Source organism: Coloeus monedula (assembly GCF_965178545.1).
Source record: "Coloeus monedula genome assembly, chromosome: 20".
In the NCBI taxonomy this organism is placed as follows: domain Eukaryota; kingdom Metazoa; phylum Chordata; class Aves; order Passeriformes; family Corvidae; genus Coloeus; species Coloeus monedula.
The window spans coordinates 1,833,312-1,861,286 of NC_138800.1; the positions used below are offsets into that span (position 1 = coordinate 1,833,312).

A 27,975-nucleotide genomic window follows, 5' to 3' on the forward strand; every position below is an offset into this window, starting at 1 on the left:
AAGCAATCCAGAACTGTGAAGGTTTTTCTGGTGTTCATAAACGTATTTTACAACAACTGAGACAGGGAATGATAGAAGGAGATGTTGATGTTCTTGTGACAGGCTGAGGACTGACTTTGAGAGCTACAGGAAAACTACAGGAAGAACGAGGAAAAGGAGCAAGGCACGGGAGGAGCTGCAGGGTGGGTGAAAGGCAACGTTATTACCTTCTTTTTAAGGCCACAGAAATGCCATGCTGTCAACCTCTGGCATCCCCAGCAAACCATGGCAACAGCTGCCTGGCTCTGTAGTAATAAACTGAACCAATTTAATAGCTTTTATTGTTCTGCTGTGATGTTTGAGCGCAACCACTTCTTTCCTCCCAGGACTCCTGAGCCCGCAAGGGCAGCAATGAGAGAAGATCTCATTTACCTAAAAGCGCTTATAAATTTTTAATTTGCTTTAACAAGTAAATTAACAAGTCCCTCATTCAGGCAAGTTTTATGGCCTCTTGCCACTTGGGGAGGGCCATAAAAGTTTTATAGATAATCCAGAGCTACCGAGATTGCTCATAATAAATTGTCTGTTTCCTGTTATTTTATCAAACCATTGGGCTTCTAATGACTTAAAGTCACAGCTTTTTTATATCTACACTTTTTATGAGCCCATATTTATAAACTGTAAAGAATATCTTAAATTATACGGGGCCCCTGCTAATCATTACAAAGCCAGTTTTTTATTGGAGACAACCTTTTTGCTCACACCCACCTAATAAATTTTAAGAGATTTAAGGGAAAAAAAATCTTTTTGAAATCAGCACGCTGATTGCACATTCTATTTTAAGATGTTGCTTTAGCCAAACTTTCATTAGTGAAGACTTTGAAGTACATGGAACTCCCTACACTCTGATTTCTAAGTTGTTGAAAAAGTTCCCAGGATACCAGGCACCTTGGTAAGCCTGGCTCTGGGATTCAGGCCTGGGAGGAGGGAACACTTAGTGGAAAAACACCATCTTTTCCCATAGAGAAAATGCTGCCTCCAGCGGGAGCTCAGTGCCTGCCCCCTGGAGCACCACTGGTGACCCCGGGACAGAGCCCCAGCCCTGAGCTGTCCCCACCATGAGGTGCTGGGAGCAGTCACACCGAAATCGGTGCTGGCAAGGACACGGCAGCACTGCCCAGGCCACCACCTGCCCTGTCCCCAAGTGCCACATCCTTACATCTCCTAAACCCTCCAGGACAGTGACCCCACCACTGCCCTGGACAGCCAGGGCTGGGGCTGGACAATGCTTTCAAGGAGAACATCTTCTCCAATATCCAACCAAAACCTCCCCTGGCAACTTGGGGCCATTTCCTTTTGTCCTGTCACTTATTCCTTGGGAGAAGAGCCTTACCCCAGCCAGAAAGGGAGAGTAAGCACTGAACCTGAATGGCCATAAGAGCTTTGTGGGGGTTTGTTTTTTACAAACAAACACAGAGTGTAGTGAGACTAAGCTCTAAAAGAGATGAACTCTCATTCTTTCAGTGAGATGAACTCCCCCTCTTTCCCCCTCTGCGATTTCCGACACAGGAATTATGTGACAGAGCTATAGGGAAAATCACTGGTCATGTTTCCTGATGTAACATATTTGGGGTGGAGGGGGAAGGAGAAGCGAAAGAACAAAGCTGCTGCAGATTCTGTCCTCCAGAGACTCCAATATTGTGACTGGATTAAAACCTGGACTTGCTCTGAAGTTTAGGTTGATACAAAGCTACAAGAAATGGGACTGTGTTAATAATACAGCATAGGTAAAAATAATCACTTTTTTCTGTAAATACAGAGTGCTATGAAAGCCTAAAACTACTTCAGCTAAACAGGGGACATTGAATTTGACTTTAAAATTCCCCATTATCTTTCTGTAAAATACAAGTCTATGGAACTGGAAAATCCATTTATCCTAAAGGAGAAAAACACTGCAAGATAAGAATATCATCCTTTACTCAGCAGAGCTTTCCTGCTTAATGGCAAATTCCAGCAGGATAGGCAAGCTGTAAAAGCTCAGGATACTATTTTTGAGAGAGATGCCAGAGCTGGTGCTAAATCCTGGAATATGCCCATTATCTGAAGCACTGAAAGTGCTTGAAGTTTTATTTATTGATTTTTTTTCAGTTTGAAAGTGCCATAGATTCATATCTCACAATATCAGTCCAGATTAAGATCCATTGTGTAATTACAACTGTGCTCATGTACTTTCATTCTTCGGTGTTATGGTTACCACAGGCCAGTATAAACAGGCTGCTGGAGAGGATGAACCTGTTGTTCAGACATCATTGTACACTAAAGGAGAACTTGTTCAACTCTCCCGGCAATAACTGTAAGTACAGTGGAAACAAAATAAGAAAAACAAGCCACGAACCCCTCACCAAATGACAATTATCTTGTGTTTCAGGTTACAAATTCATTTGCTCCCTCAAGATCAGAAATCCTTGAGATGGAATGAAAACAACTGTAGAGCACCAGAAGGATCACATTATTCCAGTTCTCTGGAGTCCTTCAGTCCTGGGTGACTGAAAGTCCAACTTATTTAAGAAGCAGAACTTAACTCTGTATAAATTGCCCACCACAGCAAATCCAAAGACCCACCCATCTGTGTTCACTGAAGATGCATCTCCCTGCATCAAGCACTAACCATTGTCTCATCACTCCATAAAAGAATCTTAAGGAAACAAGGAGAGTCATACAAAGATGATAAAGGAACAATATCCAAAGGATTTTACATCATAAGAGATCTCCAGCCCAAAATCCTGTTATCTGCTTCCAAAGAGAAGAAACCCTAAGGCTTGTCGTGTGCAGAGCAAAAAGAGGAAAAGCAAGTTCTGTGAGCAGTGTAAAAGACTGAGGATGACTCAAAGGAGACAAACCCATCGTTCACAGAGCCTCTGTCTGAATTACAGCTACCCAAGCTGCAGTATTAGGAAGATGTCAGCAAGAGGGTATGGGTGTAACCAGGACGGAGCCCTGTCAGACTGGCACAAGCTTACATGGAAAAGACTGACCCCAGAAGTGTATTTGCATCTGCAGGTAAAGGTAAGATGTGAAAATTCCATTTCTGCTGACAAAAGCTACATGTATTGTCAGCAATAATATCTGCCAAAAATGGACAAAAAGATCCTGGCTCAGAGGAAAGGGTTATTCTTTTTTCCCCTACAGCTCTATCGAAAGTGACAGTAGATGTTCTGCCCATCTCTGGAATCTCCTCATGGATATAAATGGATGCAGAAGTGAGAAATAAGAAATGCAGCAGAAGCCCTTTTTTCCAGAAATCTCTGGAAAAGCACTGACCACATATGATTTCCAGACTTTCTCTGATAACAGTTACAAGTCTTTCTGACTCTGAAGAGCATCCAAACAGCCAGAAACTAATCTTGAGGGAATTGCTGTGCTTTTAAGAGTCACCTACTCGAGCCCTGGCTGTGGCTTTTATTTCTCTATAAACACACACACACACACACACACACATGCACACATTACTTCTCCAACCAAATCCTTGCAAAAACACTTGCCCGCCTCTGCTACAAGACAGAAGATATTTCCATTAAAGTAAGCAAACTCATCTCTGGTGCACCTAAGGCCTAAGTTTCAGTTCACATTTCAGGTTAATCTTTTCCTTTCCTAAAGAACAGAACATCCTTTTTCCTGATCTCCCCGAGGGCTCAGTATTTGCAACATCAAACAGAACACACAAACCATCGCGCCCCCTCCAAAAGCCCATTATACTGTCAACTGGCTTCCTAACTGCAACCAGGGGAGAAAGCTTATATACTGACTCCAGAGCTCTTTTACTGCTGGAAAGTGTCCATGATTTCTTCAAGCTACTGCTGCATTTCATTTCTCTAAAGAACTCATAATAAGATGGGCAAAGTTCCAAGAAAGAAAAAAGAAACCCGACCAACTCTCGGTGCAAACCGCGCGCTCCCCCCGCTGCTGCTCCCAGCTGCTGGCAAAGGCCAAAGCCACAGGACTCTCGAGCAATCCTGCCAGTGACCCTCCTTAATAAATCAGATATCAAAATATAGACACGTGAATTAGGCTGGAAAGAGAGCAGGACAAAAGTCTGTTAGTGAAGATAATGGTGCATCTTGAGGCGTATTCCATACCCACCAAGCATGGAAGGAGTGAGAGACTGGGAGGAAAGTCCTTATGGAGGACAAGCTACACGAGTTCAAGAGAAATCACTGTCTATTTATGAATTTTGCAAGGACAGACCAGGCTGTTATTCTGGGAGGAAGGCCCAAGTAATGGCTGTGACTGGGCTGGGATTTGGGTCTCAGCCTCCATGGCTCAATAAATGAACATTTGCAAGGCACAATGTGAACCTTGGTGGGAAGCTGTTGCTGGAGAGCAACACACTATTACTCTGATTAGGAAATTTCAAAAAAGGCAGTAAGAGAACATAAATCAAGACCAGTGTTGTCTGTGCAGCTCAACTGCATTGCGAAAAAATGTTTTGATGTTGACAGATTTTATCAGCTATTTACATGTTTTCTTTCACTCTGTTTGAAGAGTTCACATCTGCTTTGGCAGATTATTCACTGGCCCCAAGCCTGGCTTAACAGGAGAGAGCTCTCCTTTCCTGCTGGAGGAGCTCATGTTCAGGGACACAGTCCCAGAGAGGCACCGACCTTCCCCATGGCCCACCCCAAGTGCCCCTCTCCTGCCATGGAGCGTGGTGGCTTCTATGCAAGGCCTTGACCCGAGCAAACCTGCACAGCCCATCCAGTGACTCCCACAGAGCTCACTGCAGCTGGGTGGACAGAGGGGCACTAAGTGAAACTCCCAGCCAGACAGCCAGCACCACCCACAGCTCTCATCCCTAATTTCTCAGTGAACCCATGGTAAACCACAGCTGACAGCGGCCGCAGGTCTGGCAGGCGATATTTACAGCTGCACTGCTGTAGAGTCAGGAGGTTATGTCAAGCTGCAGCATCCAAGTGATGGTAAATGGAGCCCTGGACCGTGAGGAAATGGCTGGAGATTGGTTACAGCCAGGAGTAATTGATCTGTCTGAAAAAACAGCCCAGGAATCACAGGATTAATGTTCAAATTCCAGCTGTGTTGCATTGTTCCCTTTCCTCCAGCTCTCCAACAACAAAGACATGCCTGCTCCTCTGGAGACCAGAAAAGTTTTATTAAAAATCTTCATACAACTGTTGCAGCAGAGGCCCTGTTAAAAGCATCACCGGAGAAAAATGCAGGATTCATAAAGAAACCATCCTACAATTTCCTTTCGATCTGGCATTGATTTCAAAGGGGCTACCTGAGCCAAGTGGCTGTGGCCAGCTCCGCTCCCTGCCCAGGGCAGGCTGAGCCTGGCTGGATGCGGGCGCGGGCACGAGCAGCGCGGGCGCGCACGCAGAGCGAGGGGGAGTGCGGAGGGGAAAAATAACAAAATGGGAACACTTCCAAACCTGCAGCTGTGCTGGCCCATTAAAAAGCTGAAACTCGTTCTACTGTTCGACCTCATACTTATCACCACATAACTATTCATCAAAGAAATTTCGGTGCAATTAATTAAATTATTCCCCTGCCTGTGCCACAGTCATTATTCCAATATCAGCTTTCACTCGCACTCTCTTAAGCTCGTGTCTCGATGCCAAGTGACATCTCCAGGGCTGTCCAGCCTCAATAAAGCTCTGCTCCTCACCGCTCACAGAGCCGATCATTTCTCTCTTTTATTGCCATTTATTTTCCACTAGGATTTTGCTGCCAGTATATTGGCAGGACTTCCAGTATATGGATGTAATGAAATCTACCACAGACACTTAACATCGGGTCAGGCTTCAGCTCGGCTCATGTGAAGCTGTAATATGATAAACAAATGCTTCCAGGAGGAGGATTTTATCTGCTCCAAAACAGAACGAGGACTCCTTTGGTACCCAGACATGAACTAGGAGGGAGTCATTTCAAAATCCATATGATAATTAGCTTTATAGCCAAAATGTGCTCAACATGAGAAACCTGAGTTACAGCACAGATCAACTTCTTTATACAAAAGCCCTCAGTATCACAGTTTGCATATTCCACCCTTTTTGTGCGTGCGCTTTGTTTCTTTGCGGTTTGTTTTTAACAGCACTGTTAATATAACTCCACTGACTCAGCACACCAAAGTGTGGGGGTTTTGGTGGCCACTTTAAGGGCTCTGAGTTGACCTACACCAATATCTAAATGTAAATGCCCTTATGTTATGTCGTCCTCAGCTCTTCTGGAACTTATGCAGGACCTGATGGCGCTCTGAACGTGGTCTGCCTGTGTCCACTGCCACAATAACTCATGTGATGGCACCAGAGCATCATATCTGCATCTCTCCCAGTCCACGTCAGGACTGCTGCCAATGGGATTAGGTTCTAAAAATGTGAATTACACGAGATACTGATAGTCATTGTCCCAGGCACCTCTAAGGGGACTTGCAGCTGGAGTTGAGAGATGAAAGAAACACAGAAGGAAAATAAAGCGTTACTTTCATAAGGAGAAGGAAAAGAAATCAAACCTTAGAACAGTTTGTATCTGGCCACAGCAAGTCTTGCACTACCTGGAAGGCTGTAAATCAATAACGAAGACATGCTATCAGAGAGGTTTTATTTCCAACGCGAGTTAATGGACATAAATCTCCTCCAGGCAATGGATGTAAAACATCAGGCTGTGATCAAAGGGTGGGGGTTTTAGCCTGCACTGATTTTGCGTCTAAAATAATCTTCTCCCAGGAGAAATGGAATTTTGCTGTTCTTCCAGGGAGACAGAGAAGTTTGGTTCTGCACCAGCAACTGCCCTGATGCCCTGTTGGCTTTCCAGCTAAGGCATCAGTTAGAGGAATTCATAGCATCTGTGTAAAGGCAGCAAAACTCAAGTGTTACAAGATAATTAGGGGGAACCCAGAACTCTCCTGGTAAAGAGGGCAGAACTTTGTCAGAGTAGTGCTGATCTTCAAATCTGTTTGCAAAGTTTTATTTATATACACACTGCAGTGTAGATGTTTTTCCTGCTTGCCTTGGATGAAGGCAAATAAAACCTGGCTCAAACCAGGTTTGAACCAAACCTTGTGCACCCTCCACCTCATCCTTCTGCTATCCAGCAGTCCAGGTTCTCTCCAAACATGCTGCCTTTTATTTTGCAGACCACACCAGGTATTTTGCCATTTGGCAAACGAGATCTGGATTTGCCTCCCCAAGCACGCATCAATACTTTCCAAATGAATGCAATCTAGCCCTTAGGTCTGTCGTTTTCCTTGAATCCTTCATTACAGCATGTCCATTCTTTCCTAAAAATAAGGAAATGCCTCTGCTCTGGCATTATGGCACATTACTCCACAGCTGTGGACAGCAGGAAAACAAACAGGCTGCCCTACCAGGGAACATGAAAAATCCAACGTGAGCAGCAGGGGCCAAGGCAGTGGCACTGTGGAACCTCCCCCCCAATTCTGTATCAATAATTTAGCTATAAATAAACATTAACTATTGCCTTCCAAAAAAAAAAAAGGATAGGAGCCTAATTTCCAATGTCACAGATATTAAAAGAAGTTTACAGAAGGCACTTTACAGAAATCACAGAAGATACGTTTTATCACGGTTGCTTTCAACTTTTTGAAACATTTAATCCCTTTCCAAAAGCTACTACAACATCTTGAATCCTTCACTTTCCCGTTCATTATCTACCCTAATTTGAAGATGGCAAACAGACCATATTGATTCAGCCCAGAACAATCCAGTGTAGGACTAACCTGTGCCCTTCAATACCAAGCAACACACTTTCAAGTGCTTCAATAAAAGAAGTAACCACGTAACAAATATAACTCTAGATAATTCTTACCTTCTGTTTTACAAGCACATCTGAGTGCATGACATTTTGTATTTTTAAATTTTATTTTAATTTTTAATAGGAGAAGCGTAAGATTAATATCTCGTGGCAGCAAATCCAACTACCTACTCCCACTGAATGATCTCCTTCACCCCTGGAGCACATTCCAGCTGCACAGAGCACCACCCCAAGCTCCTTTGGGCAGGAATTGGGCCAATGGGGCAGGCTGGGGGAGTGATGCCTTCAGGAAGCCACCATGGGTGGCAGCACAGACAGTTCATGTTTTCACATCCTTGATTTCAGTCATTTCTTCCCTGCACCAAGGCCACCGTGCCAACCTGAAACGCCCCAAACACACCAACTTCTAAGGGCATCTGCAAACCACTTTGTCTGAAATAGTGGTGATGGTGACATGTGCCAGTGGGTTTTGATCCTTCCCCAGTGCCAGGCAGTCGTGGGGCAGGACTGCCCCAGGTCATTGTTGCAGACCTGCAGGTAAACCCAGGGCTCTCCCAGCAGGCCAGCCTGCAAAGCAGGCTCTGATCACTGTGGGCGGTGAGAAAGGCAACCAGAGGCTCTGCCAGGCACATCAACTCTTCAACAGCCAAAAGGAGCTGCAGCACTGGATTATCCCAGGGATATGAACTACCTCGAGACCTCTGACGTAACAGGTTTGCACCTTACCACAAACTCTGGTCTCACAGCCTATGCAGGATTTCAGAGAGCAGATGTCTCTCTCTGGGCTGTGCTCTGTGTGAAAAGCCCATAATATGTTTGGTTGACTTTCCTATAAGTTGCTCATGTCAACAAAATTAATGTGACATTTACAACTATTTTGAGGATAAAATGAAGTTGCTTAAATTATTCTGCGGAAGCAGTGTGAGACAGAATTATTCAGTTGACAAAATCTAATTAGGTGTAAATTATTTCAGGTTATATGAATTATAAAACCTTTCAGAGAGAACTCAAACTCAAGGCTCAATGTGATACAGTGAATTAACATGCCGGGCATCTGTTTGTTGGAGTTGGGTTTCAGATGGGGACAAAGTCACACAGGTAATTAATTTCATCTTTCTACCAGCCACCACGCTCAGGCAGGCAGAGGCAGCCATGCCCCACACAAGAGACATTTTCCTACAGCTGGAAGGCTTTTTTCCTCACAGAAGATTGGAAGAATTTGAGAGCTGGTCAATAGATGCAAAAAGCTGCTCTTAGTCTTAACCCCGAGGCAGAGCTGAAGTTCCTGGTGCCTGGGGAGAGCAAGAAGGGAATATACTGGCAGCAAGCTCTCCTTGGAGCCTGGTGTCCAGCTCCCTCCTTTCTGCAGGAAATTCCTGTGTAGTGACACTGAGAAACATTTCAACATGTGATTAAGTTCAATAACTCATTTTTGGAAGTGTACTTTGATGCTCTGCAGGATCAGCATGTCCAGAAACCTGCCTAATTACCACAGTGTTTATTTCTCCTGCTAAGTTTAATTTTTGCTGTTTAGATGCAGAAATGCCATCATTAAATTCTACAAAGCCAAGCAGGACATCTTTGAACCCAAACTGTCGGTGGTTTTAATGGCTGAAAAGCAGGATGCTGAGAAGCTCCAAGGGTGACAGGGTGTCCTGTGCTGTGGCTATGGAGGAGAAGGATTGGTGAGCAGCTGTGTAATTGAATATTTGGGTGGGAGAAAGCAAGTGCTTTATGAGTTGAGCATCAGCTTTGCTCACTTGCTGTCAGCCTGGTGCAGAGGGAGGGTCTGGGCACTGTGGGAAAGAAGCAGACCCAGTTCCCACAGGGGGTTTAGAAATACACACTGGGATTTGACATGATCCTGATTTTCCATTTAAGTACACCACGATTCAACATGGATTGCTACATCTCATCTGAGGCTCCAGCTACCTTCTCACACCGCCTTCCAACTCTGTGAACAACCCACTGCAAGTAGACACAAGTTATTTACTATCACTCACACTCCCTCTGTAAGGATCAGAGAAAATTACTGGAAGCTAAGCAGAACATTTGGTCACAAAGCCTTGAGAGGAGGCAAGCAAAAACCCCACAGCCCTGATTTTCTCTTTCTCTTTAAAACGTTCAGCTGTGCTGCTAAGCTCCAGCTGGGGCCTTTCTCAATGGACAGATATTGCAGCTTAGTTAAAAATGATATGCAATGCTATCAGCTGCTCTCTTGTTCCATTTCTACACAGAATGCATTTCTTACACACTACTGACCACAATCCCTTGAAAAGACTGGTGAGAATTACATATTTTAGATGCCACCTTTTCTGCTACCTCAAACAGACAGTAGTGAGTGCATTGGGAAAAAAACACAAGCAAAAAGGAAGACGCAGAGAGCACATGTACCTCAAAGTTTAACAATTATTTGCTCAAACTGACTCTTCGTTTGCCTAAGAGACTTAATGAACAAAGCTCGATTCCTTGCTGCCTCACGCTACCTGGAGCCAGAGGAGCACACGCTGCCATTCCAGGCAGCCAGGCAGTCACCAGCTGGACCTGAGGCGTGGGGTGGACCTCTCCTCAGGAAATCCAGCTGGCTTTCCTGCATTCCCTGAGGTCCCCACGTTGCCAATTTTCTAACTGAAGGCTTTACTACAAAGAGGTTGGAAATAGCAAGAATGGCCTCAGATGCATCTGAACACTTAGGCAGTGTCAGTACCCTTCTGCGTGCAGATAAACTGCATATTCAAGAATAGATCAGAATAGAGAGAATCTTGCATTTAGATGGGACAAACAGAGTCATCCAGTCCAACTGCCATGGGCATCTCCTCTTCCTTCCCCCAGTATATACACGTAGGAGTACATATATATATAAATAAAATGTATATTTAATAGTCAGTCCTAATCCTGCACCTAGATTGCCAGGGAAGATGAAGTCAAAGCAAGATAAATCCGCTACTCTTTGTTTTTATCTTTTTAACAAGAGCTGGTGGCAGTGACAGAGATCTGGGGATAAACACAAATCTTCCACGGTTCACTAACCTTCACTCTGTGGTGATTGATAACTGTATTTTTAAGTGCTGCAGGTATCAGGCTCAGCTCTGGCTCTGTATCTCTCTCTATCCTGCTTGTAAGAACATGTTGCAATATACTCTAGGACTGAGGGACCAGACAGCTTCTCCAAGACCTCCCATGTTCACGCCAGGATTGGAGATGGCGATAGAAGAGGCAAATATCAACCCGATTTCCCTGCCTCAGCAAAAGCAGCGCGGCTGATGAGCACAGCAGGGCGAAAAGTAAAGGAAATTAAACCCAAGACAAAGCACAGAGCAGGAAAGGGCGTTTGTAACTACAAAGTGATTCCCTCCCTTCTGTCAACGCTCACTCCCAATTCTGTAGGAGTTAAGGCTGCCACGTAATAGGCAGTGCCGAGCTTTCCCCGGGGTGGCAGCCAAGGCCACTCACCCCACTATTAGAGGCCTGACAAGCTTTGTCAATGCAATCTACTGAACGCCATGAGTGACAAGCGATCAATATTCCCCACTCTCATGGGTCATCACAGGTGACAGAGGTCTAAGTAATAAAACAGCCCTGGCTGCCTTCTCTAACTTAAATGCTTCCCCAGCCACAATATTTCTTTTTTGTCTAAGCGCCTCTAGCTAAATTCCTCACAGATCGAACCATCGGATGGGCTGCAGGTTCTGAGGAATTGCAATGTGCCAGGATTGATGCCGGCCCGGGAAGGCTCAGCAGGCTGGAGACACCGGTTCAAATAAATCACAAATGACGAGCTCAGGGCTGTAATCTGCCAGCACCAGACCCTGTGGCAGCCCGGGGACACGAGGAGGGTGTGGGGACCGAGCATGGCAGGCAGCCACCTGCCAGCCCGAATCAGCCCTCTGAAAACACTCACCACAACGCCCCTCTTTTCCCTAATTTGTGAGCTGTCCTAAAAATTACTGAGAGGAACTACATCAGTTGGCATTATGGTGTTAGCAGAAGACAAAGGCATTCTGCTGCAAATCCAAGGAAGTGCTGATGGGACTAAAGCTCATGGGGCTGTTGAGGCAGTCAGAAACACTGACCAGGAGAGTCCTTATGGTGTGAAAAAACCCTCCTCCCTCCTAAACACTGGAAATGAGTGTGCAGGTTTTAAGGGAATCCTCTGCTCCATTCCAGTCACCCACCCTTACCCTGCCACACCACGAGGCACCTGGTGGGGCAAGCAGGGGTGGCCTGGATTTGCTCTGTACAGCTGTGCCACAGCCAACAACCACAGAGAATCTCCTGCTTTTCTAAACCCACAGGCTACCTCACCCTTAAATAACTTGTTTTACAGCTGTGTGCCAAGGAAGAGCTCAGGCTTCAAAAAAATGCAGTGATTTACAGCTCAGAACCCAAATTTAAGGCAGATGAGGAAACCTCCCATGTTTTAGCCCTTATGAAAATCCTGCCCCAGTTCCTGCTGTCAGTAACCACTATGGACACAAGCCATCGATGTCCATCTGGGATCTGAATGTTGTCCAGTTTTTTCAGCTGTTTAGAACCAGCTTTTATTGGGAATAATCTCTTTAACCAAACAGCTTTGCAAACACCACGTTTCACTACATTCCTGGGAGACAGGCAAGTGATAAACACCAATTTATAGGGAATAAATGGAGACACAAAGCACAGCCAGAGGCACAACTGGACACAAAACCCCACGGGAACGTAATTTCACACCCTAAACTCTGGACAACAAATATATCCTAGAAGAGAGTCTCTTCTAGGGGATGACTGTCAGTTGTGAAATTCTGTTTAAACAGGTGGCACGATGATGCTGTGTTGTTTGGAAATAATTGGGACACTGTTTACAAACCACTCTCAGTGATCTAAGCCAGGATAAAAATAGACTATAATGCTCAAAATCTGTATTTTTACACAAGTTCATCCTCTTTCACTACAAAAAGCAAACCAAACAGCTAATTCCGCCGAAAACATGCATTTATTCTGTCAGTTATTTATAATAACTAAAGATTTTTTCTAATTCAAGAAAAGCAACCCAGTTCACCTACACCAGTGTGGTTCCCCCCAGGTAAATGTTTGAGAGCTGAAATAATTTATCAGCAGGATTTTTTATCTGTGCATGGGACACTTGATCTGGAATGGCTTGAAATAGAAAAAAATAACCCAGGACATGGGATTATGTCAGAAACCTTTAAAGGCTATCAATGAAATCATCTTCTGTCCAAGGGAACAAGGGGTCTTTTTATGGCAAAGGAGAATAAATGGAGATGGGAACTCTGTAGCAACATCTTTTGGAATACACAAAAACCGATGAGGAAGCACATTTCCTAAAGAAAACCTGCCCTAACTCTTGGGATAAAATTAGATGTCTAATAAAGAAAAGGTCAATGTTCTAATGTAGGATTTTGTTCTCTAACACACTTGACTACTGGCCAACTCAACCAGCTGGACAAGCACTGCAGAAGAGCATGTGGGAAGTATCTATTTCAGACCAAAGTAATCTTTTTAGTCACTGAATTCAGCTGATTTTCTAAATGATTAGACCAAGGCTTGGCTGTTCCCACATCACTGCTGAGGAAAGGCTGCAGGACAGGAGCTGCACTAAGATGTGAACCAGCAGATAAACACAGCCAGCCTGGGGACAGCCCTGGCGTTCCCAGGACAGGGTGGTGGCAGCCGTGGCCATGAAGGGGAGGGCAGACTCAGAACAGAACAAACCCAGCGCGTCTGGCGAGCGCCAGCGCCCAGCCGAGCTCTGCCTGGGGCCCGGGTCAGCTCTGAGTGGATTCTGCCAGCAGGTTAAGGAGGAGAAGCCACATTTCAGTGCACACCTGCCCTCCTGCTCCTGCTGTTTCCAAAATGCCCATTTTACACTGCACTGTATGAGCTCAGCTAACTCCACGCTGCATGTTCTCTCCGTTTTTCAGGAACACATTCCTCCTCACACTGGACTTTAGATGCAGATACAATATATAAAAATAGGGTAAGAGAGAAATAAAAACTGTGAAGCTTTATTTCTTCTCTCCAGAAGGTTACTGCTGTTCTCTCCCAGTCAGCCATCCAGCTTTTCTTTTTTCCCCTCTGGCCTCAGAGGCTTTTGACTTTCTCTAAACACAACTCAAGTCATTTAAAAACAGAGAATGAAAGCAGTATGGCTACAGCAATCTGATAGCATCACATACAGATCTTAACCTAATTTATTACTGATGATGTAGTCATTAATGTACTCTGAACATGCACTATACACTCCTCTTTAATGAAAAAGTAGCTGGGGAAGCTCATCCAAGTTGCTTCAGAAAGTTGAGTCCCTAGAGGCTTACATGTCATCTACCCTTAGATTTATCCAAGGCTGAAGGAGATATTTTAAAACATATCTTCTTGTTATTCTTTTAAAAGATAGTTCCCTTGATGCTGAGCCTTGAAAGTTTGGCAGATCTTATTACCAGGAGTGAACTAAACTGAAGCAATTGGTGTAATGGTTGTTACACTGTGGGTACAACTCACTTGCCATGTTCTCTTCTCATCCACTTTCATCTCAAAGTGTTTATATGAGCAGGAAAAGTTACTGTGATTTTTCTTCTCATCAGCAAGGAGAGAAAAAAAAATTGGCAAAACTAGACTGGGGAAAGCACAGGAAAAGGAACTATGGAAATAAAAGTCATTGGGACAAGTTCATACAGTAGTCTGGGAAGATAAGAGGGACTGCAGAGACAGAGAGGCAACATGGCCCCTATCCAGACTCCCAGCAAGGATGGTCTGTAATTGGCTAACAGTGACTAACAATGGAAAGGAACTTTTTAAAAGCCATCACACTTCTCTCCTCATGACCCCACTGATCTGCTGGAGCCTCTGGCTCCAAAAGCTCCCAGCACACACCAGGTCTGCAGCCACGGCACTGGGATGATCCCATCCTTGAGAAACCCTACAGCAAGCTCAGGGCTCAGGAAATCATGAGCTCCAGGCCACAACAGTGCAACAGCAACAACTGCTAGGGAAGCACAAGGCTTCCTGGGGTATGAGGAAGAAAAAAAATTTAAAAACTCAACAAACCCAAAAATGCGAGAGAAATATAAACCCTCTGTCCCAGAACTGATGGGAGACCATGTCTCATGCAATGAGAAGGCAAATCATTCTTGTGGAAAAAGACCAACCACAAGGGAAAACAAATGAACAATAGGGGAAATCAACAGGTGTGTGAGCCTGGAAAGCGCTCAGTGGGAAGAGCTGCTTTCATGGATCAGCCCCATCAATCATCCCTCTCCTGTCCTACAGGCATGCTAACACCTGTAGAGGAACCAGAGCTTTTCCTGTGAAGGAAAGAGCAGTAGGGATTATCTGGATATGATGTTCCCTTCTGCATGCCAATTATAGTTCTAAAAGGCCAGCAGAAATATTTAAGATGATGGAAGTCAACACCTCCTCATTCCTGTCTGGTGAGCAGCTCTTCATACTTTTCATGCTTTATCAAATGTGGATCGTGTCTGCCCAGGAAGCTTCAGTGCAGTGTTAAGGTTTCCAGGTTAACTGCAGTGAAACTTTGTCAGCATTTCCATTCCTGTCTTTCTAAAGGATTTAAATACTCCAATCTAAACATGCAACTCAAGGCCAATTTCAGCCTGCAGGATCCTAGGCTGGGGGCAACTTCCTTCCTTCTGTGGACACAGAGCAAATTCTTACTATTAACTGATTCTAGCAGTTCTTTTCTTTCTTCCAAGGTGTTAGGAGCAAAAAAGACAAAGACTGAGTTACTTTGAGTGTAGGAGCTCAGGCATGATCCAGTCCAGCCAGACTCCACCCCTGTCTGGAGGCTTTGTCCTTAGTGAAACCTTTTGCTGTGACTGCTGTCGCAGGAGCTCCAGGCCGGAGGAGGCATCACTCCTGCTGGAATCCTCTCTGCTGACACCACGAGGACCATTAAATGTGCTGTGTTAGTCTAAATGTCTTTCAGGTCCGTGTTTACCTAAGATAGCATTATTTGAACGTGTCTATTTGTGATCCAATTCACCTGGAGCGCCGCCTGATCCTACAGGAATAAGACAAGGACGTCCCATATGGTGGCAAGGTAGAAAATCTCCTCCAATGCAAACCACCTCTGACCTCTGGGATAATAAATTCTTCTGCAAATGACTGGGCAAAGTCCTGGAGCCTGTGTGCAAGGAAGATAAACAGCCCTCTTTGTCCTCGGGGCCAGAAGTGGCCATTGTGTGGAGCTGGCCCAAAGGATTAGCGCTGCCATGATTATTTGTGTTATATGAGCTATTTCAGGAGCTAATTGACCCCGGCACAAAAGCCGGGTGAGAAAGGCTTTTGTAGCTAATAGAATGAGCAATACAGAAAAGGGTAAGGTGCTTTGAGCAATTGGGCCACAGTATACAGACACTGACTCAGTTTCAGCTGACAGCATCAAGCAGGGCAATCTAATCTCCCCAGTTAGCACTAAATCAGCCTGGTATAAATGAGCCCGTGACAGAACACAGAGAAATGGGACTTGCTAAAAGGATAACTGAGGATAACTGCCTTGTGAAGCATAAATATTGAAGATGTTCAGAACTCTTCATTGCTTGAGCTAAGCATGCCTGGCAAGAGCTGTACAGACAGAGCTGTTGGGTACTCAAATCTCTGCTTTTTGAGGGCATGGTGGTAAATGTCAGTATCTACATAAGGTATTCTGAAATTATAGATATATGTTCCCTCCTTCCTTCCCTCTCTTGAGTGCTTAATGGCAGGGGAAGGTATTGACACTGAGAAACTGATGGGGCACTTAAACATTAAATCCTAAAGCAACAACAACAAACAACAAAGCTGTTTTCTCCAGGATGACAGACATGAGGAGGAGGACAGGCTAAGGCTGTAGGGTACAATCATCCCAAAGTAAACTACTTGCCTCTAAATTCACTTGTGAAGAATCATGGAATCATTACGGTTGGAAAAGACCTTTAAGATTCTTGTGAAGAATTATGTATTTAAGGGGGGAAAGTGAAGCTGAATTTAGAACTGAACATATTTTTTTTGGCATTTAGTCACAACTTAGCAAGGCCAGTTTTAGCTCAAATTCAGAGCTAAACATACATAAAGGACGCAGTGAAAAACTTAAACCACCCTGACCTTTCTAAAGCCACTAGAAAAGCTGCTGCAACATAATGCATTACAAATTCTGCACTAAATATGGTGCAGAAGAGAAAACAGCCTTGTAAATATGCAATGGAAGAGAAATAATCATATTCATCATTTATTTATTGAACCTACAAGGACCTCTCACTGCACTATCCGAGGCCACCACAGGCATAAAGGAATTAAACAGCACAAAATCCCAGCCAGGAAAAGCAGAATTTATAGGTGTTGCACAAATGGGGTGATGAGGTAGAGAAAAGAAGGTCTCTGTGGACAGACTGAGCCTAAACCAGAAACCAAGTCAAGTCCATGTCCCCTGAGCCAACACACTTTAGTGCAGGATTATTATTCCCTTCATGTGTTTCAGCAGTGCCCATGCCAAGGAGGAGCTCCCTGCCCAAAAGTGCCCCAGCCTCTCCATGAGGCAAAAGGCTTTCCAGACCTCTCTGCAATCTTACAGGACCATGCTGAGGATCAGCAGGAGGAGAGGACAGGGCAGCCCCAGCAGCTCCCACGACACGGCGCGTGTCACCGTGATCCCCACTGCACTCTGACAGACCTCCAGCTCAAGACACCACCCCAGGGGTGTTCCCCAGGGAGAAACCTTCATCTCCAAGGTCTGCATCTACAGCTGAGAGCCAGCAAATGGATGCTTTGACTGTACCCAACACCCCCACACACCTCAGGGGCACAGACACCTTCGAGCACGGCCTGGTGAATGCACAGGGCTGAGAAGGGCTTTGAACACAATCTCACCCCGTCCTACACAAGCCAACTCGGCATGCAGCCACAGGAACCAGTGCTGACACACCCCAGAGGCAGCAGGTTTTTGAAGTTACCTTGTAATTGATTTAATCTCCTCCCACAGAACCATGGGTTCGGAGCAAAGGCGATGTGAAAGCCCCCATGTGGGTGGTGAGCACACCTGCTTTAGACCCGCAGCTCCACTGACCTCAGTGCCCTGTTCAGGGACAAAGGCAGCCACAGATGGCAAGGGTTAAAGTCACTTATTGTTCCTGGACCTCTTCAAACAATGCAAACCTACTTAGCAGAGGTAATGTTTTAAGCACACTTATTTCCATGAAGCAAATCCAGTGTGTAATTCCAGGATTAGTCCAGAAACTAAGAAGCTTTCTGTTTTCAGCAAAGTTAGCTCCCATTTCAAAGTTTAGTTAGGCCTTAGAAGTTAATCAAAACACAGAATTTCACAGTTTCACATACACTTGTTATAAGCAGAGAGACCACCAAATTAAAATACATGCAATTGTAATGCTGAGAGAGGATTCTTTACAATTTCCTTTTCTTCAAATGGATGAGGAAAAAAGAAGAGGAAAGGAGGAGTCCATACTAACACGTGCAGGTTCACCACTGACCCTGCAATTCTTGTGGGAGAGGGTTTTATAGGCCATGAGACTTGTAAAGATCTACAAAGAATAAAGAAGATCTATTTTTAATGCCTCTGTAGGCATTAATACCTCTATAGACATTAGACAACAATGACAGAATCTAAGGAGGCTCCTCCAGAGCACCAACATGTGTATGTACCTCAACTTCCAGGAAGGACAAGAGAAAGAACCAAAGCTGGATTTATCTCAGACTAGGTATGAACTGAGAAATACCACAGTTGGTTAAAATAAAAATGTCTCAGGTTCAATATTAAAGCTAGAACATTCATAAAAATTAAGGGTCTGCTTTTTTTTGTGTATCCTTCTATAATCAAAACCTCAACTTTTTTAAAAGAGTAACACAGCCATGAGCACATGTCTTCTATTCCCATAAACTTTCCACAGTACTACTAGAAAGAACTCAGATACTCTGCCTGGATTTAAAAAAAAAAGTATTGATGTGTTTTTCTACACACCCAAACCAACGGAATCACTACTTACAATCCTGTTTTAAACAAAGAAATAATTAATGCTCAAGTCCAAACACCCTCATGGACCAGGGAGGCTGCTGGCAGCAAGGCAGGACCATCAGTATTTGGGACCATGGGCTCTGTGCTCAAGAGGTGGCAGTTTATAAAGGATTGTTCAAGCAGACATGAAGGACAGGATAGCAAATACAAATACTACAGATGGGGTTTTCACAAGGGTGGATGTAGTTCTTGTAGTTCTCTTTCTGAAGTGCTCACAAACTTTTAAACATCTCATCCTAAACAGTGATAAAATAAACACTGAATCGAGTGAAGAGATTAAAAAAAAAAAAAAATGGAAAAAGAAAGCATCTATTCTTGAGTCACTTACTGATGTCCTACAGGTCATTTCTTCAGTGAAATTCACATTTATTGGCCTAAAACTCCCCGAAGAGCAGCTCTGGCAGTGGAAGCAGCCAACTGCTACTGCTCCCTCTGCACTCACCAGGGAGCTCAGCCGTGCTCCACCACAGCAAATCATGTTCCTTTGCTTGAAAGGTTTCCCTGGAAGCAGCAAAGGACCTTGCTCATTTTAGGCTGCACAGACTGTGAGAATTTTGGGAAAGGCCTTTCCCGTCACTGCTGAGGCCTGCAGGCTGCATGCCACTCCACACGACGTTTTTCCCTGCTCCAAGGTGCCTGGTTTCTGGGAAGCTCAAGACCTTAATGGCAGGTTACACGAGGTTACTTAACGATTTTCCATCCTCCTCCCAGCTGTCTCAATTCCACAGGATAAAGCTCCCTTGGCCCAAAGCAAGGCTTGTTCATGCTAACTTTAATTGTGCTCTGTCCAACAGCTCCGCTGCGTTCCCAACTGCTCACTGTGTGCCTGGAAATCAAAGGTAGAAATGCACACTCCACAGAATGGCTTACATTAGTGCCATTAATTCCTACTTTCAGCATAATCCTTCATCTGGGAGTTATTCCAAAACATAGGAGTTAATGACACTAATATAAACCATCCCAATGTAGCATGTGTTTCTTTAGCTTTTATTCCCATGACTAAATGTCTTTTTAATGCACTTTTATTTACCGTGATGGAAATAGTTTTTCCTGCTTTACTCCATCAGAAGTCTGGGTCTGTCACATTAACCCTTTTCTGGGCAAAGCTCCGTAGACATATTTCCCATTATGACTCCCAAATTAAAACCTTCTGCTGGCATTCCAGCAGTGCACTACAGCCCTTTCAAGAGCTGAGAGACCTAATGGAAACCCTGAAAGAGGGATGTTAATGGCCTCAGCGGGCTGTGGAATCTCCTGGTGACACAGTGCCCAGAGCTCGGCCAGCCTGGCCATGGGAAGCCTGGAAGCCTGGGACTGAAGTGCTTTGGGATCAAGGAACAGAGCTGCAGAAAGGTTCTGTCCCCTGGTGCACAGCAGCCCTCAGTCCCATTCCCTGGTGACACTCTTACCCAGATGACGAGAAGTAGGGAATGAAAGGCCTCTGGATTTTCTCAGAGGTGTGAAATACAGGCAGAGGGGGGAAGTGGATTAGAGGGATGGAGAAAAATACTGCTACTCCCCAAGAAGGTGTGGAGAAATTCCTGATGAAAAAATGGTCTTTCACTGGAGGAAGTGGACGAGGAGGGAAAAAGCACATAAAAAGAGTAATAAAAAGAAAGCAAAGTACATTATTTCACCTCCATTTCGCTTTCCCTCCACTCCACAGTCCCCCAAAGCAGAGCCCATCCTGTTCTTGGCCTTCTAAGCTGGAGTAACTTTAATGTTCACAAAATGTTCCTTTTCTTTTTTTCAAAATTATAACTTTTAGAATTAGGGTTAACTTTTCTAATCCTTTTGTATTCTCTTAGTCCTCCTTCACTGCTGCTGAGTACAGGGCAGGTGAAGAAGAGCAGGTAGGCAAGGAAGGACTGAAAAAAGGCTGAGAAGTAAAACAAAAGGAATTTGCTTCTGAACACTACATTAAGAAACAAAGTTTAAACATTTTGAAATGTTCCGTTCTCACTTCCAGTTTACCTAATGCTGCTCACTATGTAATCTCCTTTTTAAAGCCTTTAAAAGGAGATATAGAGAGCCATCCTTAAACAATCCTCGGGGATTTTCTAGATTGTATCCATGAAGGAAATACCTTCCTGTAGTGACACTGCACTGCATTAACCCAACAATTCGGCAGACAACAGTTCTCCAGAGTTACACAGTATATAAATACAGGGCATGTGAGCAGCATAAACATGGGACACTTGCCAAAACATAATTCTGTTTCATAAATCTGAGACTGTATCTGAGATGCTCAAAGAGTCATAAATAATACAGGGGGACCAGCTGCCCCCAGAAGTCAACAGGCTCAGGCCTAATAGATGGATTTCAATAAATTCAGGCTAAATCCTTACCACAGAAGATGTCTATTGATACCTTCTGCTAAGACTTCAAAAAGCACAAAAGTGTTTTGAGGCTCTCACTTTTTATTATCAAAAAGATCCATTTCAAAAAATTTCTCAATTAAGTGAATTCCTCCATCTGATTAGTTTCTTACAGTAAAGATCATTTACCCTTTGGTTTAGATTTGAAGCATAAGAGGTTGAGCCTGAGATTTTTGTGGGGAACGGGGAGATTAAGGATAAGTAAGTTTTTAATTTAAACAGAAAATGTTTTGAATATTAACTGGTTGATCTGAAAGTTCAACGATGAGTGCCGTAGGCAAAGAGCTTGTTCTTTGGCACGGAACCCCTGAGGGGAGGGGGAGCTCAGAGGGAGTGCAGGAATGCAAACCTCTAAACATCACAGATCTGTCACCACAACCACCAGAAAATCAGTTAGCATCAGTATGATTTTAATTTTGGCAGTGAGATAATAAAGCCACAGTGAGACTGAACATAGTGAATTCTGACAGAAAATGAGAGGAAGAAAGAAAAAGATGTGAAAGTAAATCTAGTTCCTCTAGAAAAGCAATCTTGGCTACAGAAGTTAATGATAAAAACATGCATTTCTACTCAAGTGGTTTTCTCTTACCCATTAGAAGCTGAAATGGAACCTCCTCAAAAGAAACAGACCTTGTTTATAAGAACATCACATTATGAACATTCACAAGCATTTAGCTTCCATAAAGTCCCCCTGATTCCGAGAGGGCTCTGGAGCTCCAAGGTCTATTCCTCATTACCATTCCTCACCCAAGGTAAGCCTGGCACAAGGGAGAGGTGGTGATTCCTCATCCACAGGACCTGGCTTTGCTGGCAGCTCTTCGTGCCTGGCAGAAGCACCAGTGAAAAGAGACATAATAAAAACCAGGTTTGAATTATTCCAGCACAAGATATTATCTCTCCTTCCAGCCCTTGCCCCACTGTTTCCTTGGACCACTGCAGCTCCAACACAACACAACTACTGGAGCTGTGTGGAGCACTCGGCTGAGCTGCCTCGGCCTGCAGTGGGCAAAGACAAAACCAGCTGATAACCAGAGAGAGTTGCCAGCACAGAAGACAGTCTGCAAATATCCAGACTGTATTTTTAATGCCTTTTTTTTTTTTTTTTTTTGGATGCCATGAGAGGAGGATGAAGCATTTAAAACCACCGTGAAGCACAGTTTATTTAACCTTGGGCAGTGCAGCAATGCTTGAGATGCCGAAGCTCCAGGTGGGCAGGCAGAGACAGCTCCCTTTTTGTGAGTGCAAAATGACTTTCTGACTCCTTTTGACCACCAGTCAAATTGTTCTAGCTCTCCTGCTGTTGCAGTTTGAGAGTCTGCAGTGCATCCTCTCCAAGAACCATCTGGGAGCAATATAAATGGTGACCTTCTTTGGGAGGAAGAAGCAACCTGTAACAAAGGTCTCATTAACCTCCAGTGGGGGGACAGGCTCACGAGCCTCTGTGAGACACTGGAAATGTCTCCCTTAAAAATTAACAAAGAACCTCGTGATGTTGTGGAGTGAATTACACTTCCTGATCTCTTGGGACCACAGTTCTGGACTTCTCAGAAAGAAAAACTTTCATGAGAATAAATGAAAAGGCTCAATCCAAACTCACACAAGCACTTGTGGGTTTTCTTTTCAGGGGCCAAACACATCAAGGATTAAGACTGCATTTGCCTGCTAAGGACCAGGAGCCACTTGAAAGAGGAAAGGAGCAGAGTGGGAGCTTGGAATACCACATGCATGGGTAAGAAATAACCACAGCTCAGGAATTTTCTCTGGAGAGTGCCATCCAGGCAGTGCTGTACAGCTTTTACACTACCCAGATGTTACACCAGGTAAGTATGGATCCCTAAAGCAACCAGAAAATGGAGATTTATGAACCTGCTACTACTACAAAAAACACATCCAGCCCTTGATCAAGCAGTACAGACTTAGGCTTGAAGAAGTAGAAATCTTGGATGTATTCTCTTCTCAGGTACAACTCCACCCAGGGAGCTGTGACTTCCACAGCTGTGTGTCTTTAAACCCCTCTCATTACCTGTCCCCTCTCCTCACCTCTTCTTCAAAGTGCCCCCTGACCTGGCAGTGGAGGGTGGTGCACGTGTGTGACAGAGTAGGGAGAGTGACCCCCTCCTTGGGTTGGTTTGGTTTGGTTTCAGCTGTCTCTCTGTGGCAGCACTCACAATACCACGTTTCTTTGCAGACACTCGAGGAAGCACAGCTCCTGCTCCCAAGGCCCTTAGAATCAAAAGACAGATGGGCACCCAGCTAAAAAAGGAAGAAAAAGTTAGGAGAGAGAAACAAGGGTGGTAGAAAGGAAAGTGGTCGTTGTCTTCTCCCCTTTGTCACTGACCCCCCTTTCTCTAAAGGGATAAAGATAAAAGCAGCCAGTGAAAAGCCTTACTATTCATTTTCCTTGGTACTGAGATCACAAGAAACCAGTTGTGGTTTTTTCCTAAAAAGACATACCATAACCTTTACAAAAAAAAAAAAAAAAGAAAAAAAAAGATGGGACTGCTTTAGGCTTCTCGAGGATTTCCTGCAGGAAGCACCCTGGAAAATGACAGAGATGACAACATGTGCTTTTCAGAATATAATGTCTCCATGGATGTTGATATTTTACACACCGCACCCATATTCTAAAAATAGATGACAAAAAACCTAAACTTAAAAAAAAAAAGAAATAGAACCAGAAATTCCGCAGTGTTTTCTCCAGCAAGCAGTAAGTGCACAGTCTATCTTTCTTAAGTGCAATACACTCTACTATCAATTTGTGCACTGGACCATTTTTCCTGAAAGCAATATCCCCAAACATAATACAGTGTTTATTTAGCTCTACAATTGCATTACTAGTGTTTCAGAGTTTAAAACAAAATGAAGACAAATCAAAAGACCACGGTAAAAGAGGGAAAAAGTGTATTACATCAGGTTCAGGAAAGCTACGAGAGACACGGGGAGCACAAGGGACCAGGATTTGTATCCAAAGAGGCAACACACGGAAGGACCAAGCAAAAGGCTGGCCAATATGTGCAGGCAACAGGCTGAGGCTTCTATTACTATGAGAACACGTGGACTTCTTGTTCTCCATATGGCACCTCTGCTTTCCTACAAACTCTACCTGTTGGCAGATGAGAGATCCTGCTGTTTGCATCTGAGGCAGGCGGGGAGTGGAGCTGCATCCTCTGGCTCAGGAGCATGGGAATGGTTTGATGCAGAGCAGGGGAAGACTATGGGACTCTTAAAGGTGTTGGCTTGATCAAAGCTTCCCTCACCAGAGAGAAATCTCCATTTTACACATGGGAAAAACTGAGACTCATAAAGCAAATTAGAACCAGGTTTAGAGTTTTGAGCTAAGCCTCCAGGACTTGTTTTATGGATAAATTCTGCAGCCATCTCATGCCTTGGTTTGATTGTCTACAGGACTACAAATATCACAGCCTGAATTTTCACCACTGGTTAGCAAAATTTACCCTTCCTTTGGAAAGGGAGGTGAAATGCAATGAGCAGTTCTTTTAAATGAAATATGAACAGCAGGGCTGACTGCTTTCCTACACCACCAAAACTGAGTCCACTCAGGAACACTCCAACAGAAACTACCAATAATGCTAATAATAATCCAGAGATTCTGTGCACAAACTGTCTAGAGTCCCAAATAACCCAGAGGCATGCTGAAACTGTCAAGTTACAGCAAGTTTGTTTTTGCATTGAATGTCCTACAAGACAATTTTACTTGTTAAATATGCTAAATTCCACTTTTAATTTATGTATGACCAAACATTCCTTATAAAGTTTTAAGAATGTCTCCTTCTAATTATAGTCCTATCTTCAGCTCATTTACAAAGTTTGCTTATAGGTCTGTACAGGTTTAAATCCATTATTATTGCAAGGATTATGTTCACCTGGAGGGCAGGTTTGCTGCTCCACAAAGAAAACCTCCATGTAATTAAAGAACAGCTATTTCACTGCTGCCTAATGTGACTGCACCAGGCATCAGATACACAAGTGTTAGTACACACCAGGAATTGATAGAGCTGGTGAAAAATAGCACTTGGAGTAGGAAAGTGCAGCCCTACAATGCAAGTAGACTTATTAATGATGTTTCTCACAAGGATGCCAGCCACGGTGATGCTCTCTGTCATCCGAGCACACTGGTCCTCATGTGACAAACATCCTTCTACAAGTCCGAATAACAGCTCCGTGACAACAGGGGAAGCTTCCTTTTCTAGGCCTTGAGCCTGCATTTCTACTTATCAACAACAACAAACGTACTTGAAACAGAAGCCATTTGCTCACTGCCCCCATAGAATCACAGAATGTCCTGGGTTGGAAATGACCCTCAAGGATCATTGAGTCAAACCCTTAGTCCTGCACAGGACATCACCAGGAGTCGCATCCTGTGCCTGGCAGCGCTGTCCCAACCCTCCAGGAGCTCTGGCAGCCTCAGGGCCGTGCCCATTCCCTGGGGAGCCTGGGCAGTGCCCAGCACCCTCTGGGGGAAGAACCTTTCCTGATCTCCAGCCTGAGCCTCCCTGACACAGCTCCAGCCATTCCGTGGGTCCTGTCCTGGTCATGAGAGTGAGGAGATCAGTGCCTGCCCTGCGCTGCCCCTCGCGAGGATGTTGAAGACCACACTGAGGTCTGACCTCAGTCTCCTCTCCTCCAGCTGAACACACAAAGTGCCCTCAGCAGCTCCTCACACGGCTTCTCCTCAAGACCCTTCCCCATCCTTGTGGCCTCCTCCAGATGATCTCGAATGGATTATTGTCCTTTTTACACTGTGGTGCCCAAAGTGCCCCAGCACTGGAGGTGAGGCTGCCCCAGCCCAGAGCAGAGCAGGACAATCCCCTCCCTGGCCTGACTGGCTCTGCTGGGCCTGGTTCCCCCAGGACAGGGATGTCCCTCCTGGCTCCAGGGCACTGCTGGCTCAGATCCACTGGCCCGAAACCAGGACCCCCAAGTCCCTTTCTGCTGCACCACTGTTGGCTGAATCTTTCCAAATAAATCATGACACCAGGTAACATCCTGTATCCCAGCTCAGAAAGTTGGCCAGCACTGTGGAAAACTACAGAGAATCTTAAGATGTTTTGGGTTGGAAAGAACCTTCAAGACCATCTACCTTCAACCCCCTGCTATAGGCAGGGACACCTTCCACTACAACAGTTGTTCAAAGCCCCATTCCAAGAGATTTCCTCCTGTTATCCCTCACCCTCATCTGCTGAGATTTTCAAAGATCATCTGATAAAGTCCATTTTAACTCTGAGTGGAGCCACCAGTACTGCTGCACATCCTTGCTGCACCAGACTGTACATGTCCCGTATCCTCTCAGCAAAGTGTCAGTTGAAAATGTATTGAGAGATGTAAATAACTGAGCACGCTTGGCACCGGGTCCCAGCCCTCCGGAGCAGCACCGGTGGCCACACACTTGTCCCTGGCCAGCTGGCACACGCTGCTCTGAGTGAGCCTTCCCCAAAACACCCGCGTGCCGGGAGCAGAACAAAGGCAGCCGCTGGAAAGAGGCTCACAAATGAGCTCCACGGTGTGTGCACAGGCAGCGCCTGCCAGGCAAGCCACCCGCCGGGCACGGCAACCAGGCAGGGAGTGCAGGAGCCGGGTAGGGAGAGCTGGACGTGGGCAGGGAGAGCAGGAGATGGGCAGGGAGCACCAGAACCGGGCAGGGAGTGCCAGAACCGGGCAGGGAGAGCCAGAACGGGGCAGGGAGCACCCGGTACAAATTGATAGTAGAGTGTATTGCACTTAAGAAAGAACGGGCAGGGAGCGCCAGAACTGGGCAGGGGGAGCCGGAGCCGGGAAGAGGGAGCTGGAACCAGGCAGGGAGTACCAGAACCGGGCAGGGGGAGCCAGAACCGGGCAGGGAGTGCTGGAGCTGGGCAGGCAGTGCCAGAACCGGGCAGGGGGAGCTGGAGCCGGAAGAGGGAGCTGGAACCAGGCAGGGAGTGCCAGAACCGGGCAAGGGGAGCCAGAACCAGGCAGGGAGTGCTGGAGCTGGGCAGGCAGTGCCAGAACCGGGCAGGGGGAGCTGGAGCCGGGCAGGGGGAACCAGAACCGGACAGCCATGGGCAGCCCAGCGCAGCAGCAGGAGCGGCTGTCAGGCCACAGCCACCGTGCCAGCGATTCCTGTCCTTGCTGACAGCGTGCAAGAGAGCACCAGCAAGGCTTGCTTGGAGCATATCTAATCCAAATGGCAATGTTGAAGTCTGGAAGCCTATCTGGCAATTTTATACCCAGACATTAGGCATGATGAAAGCGTGGTGGAAGGACAACGTGAGAGAAAACATGCCAGATTTTGCAAGTGTGGACATGGCCTTAAATTTGTATTGGCCAGGAACAAACAAACTGTCACCCTTCTAATAAGCCCTGCTCAAAGCACATCCTTTTGGAAAATGAGCTGGCCAGACATTTATCTCGGCCAGGGCAGAGATGACTTTATTTTTGATGGAAGTTGGCAGGAAGGAAGCCAAGGAGGCTGAGCTGCTACGTGTTTGCAATGAGAGAAGCGACTGTGAATGTCCATCTCACACCCTCTTCCACAGTCCATCAGAGGGAGAATGCTGCATCATTTATCTGCACGTCAGGACACAGACACACTTTCCCACACTGCACCTCAAGGCCTATAGATCATCTTTAGCTGAAAATTGTTTCCCAGAGCCTGGAAGATCTCAGAACTTTGGAGCAATTAAAATTCACTCCATTTCCTTCACCTGTTCTGTTGTGTTGTCCAAAAATGTCTATGCAGTTTATTCAGCGTGGCTTACTTGCCTTAAACACGGAAAGAAGCTGTACAAACAAATCCTTCTAAGGAAGTCT

The 27,975-nt window shown here is 45.2% G+C and overlaps 1 protein-coding gene across 2 annotated transcripts in view; it reads right to left on the minus strand.

Annotated features, from left to right (window-relative positions):
* Positions 1 to 27,975, minus strand: part of AUTS2 (activator of transcription and developmental regulator AUTS2) — a gene marked incomplete at both ends in the record, with an annotated part of 761,383 nt that overhangs the window by 434,710 nt on the left and 298,698 nt on the right. The gene's annotated exons all lie outside the window — the stretch shown is intronic.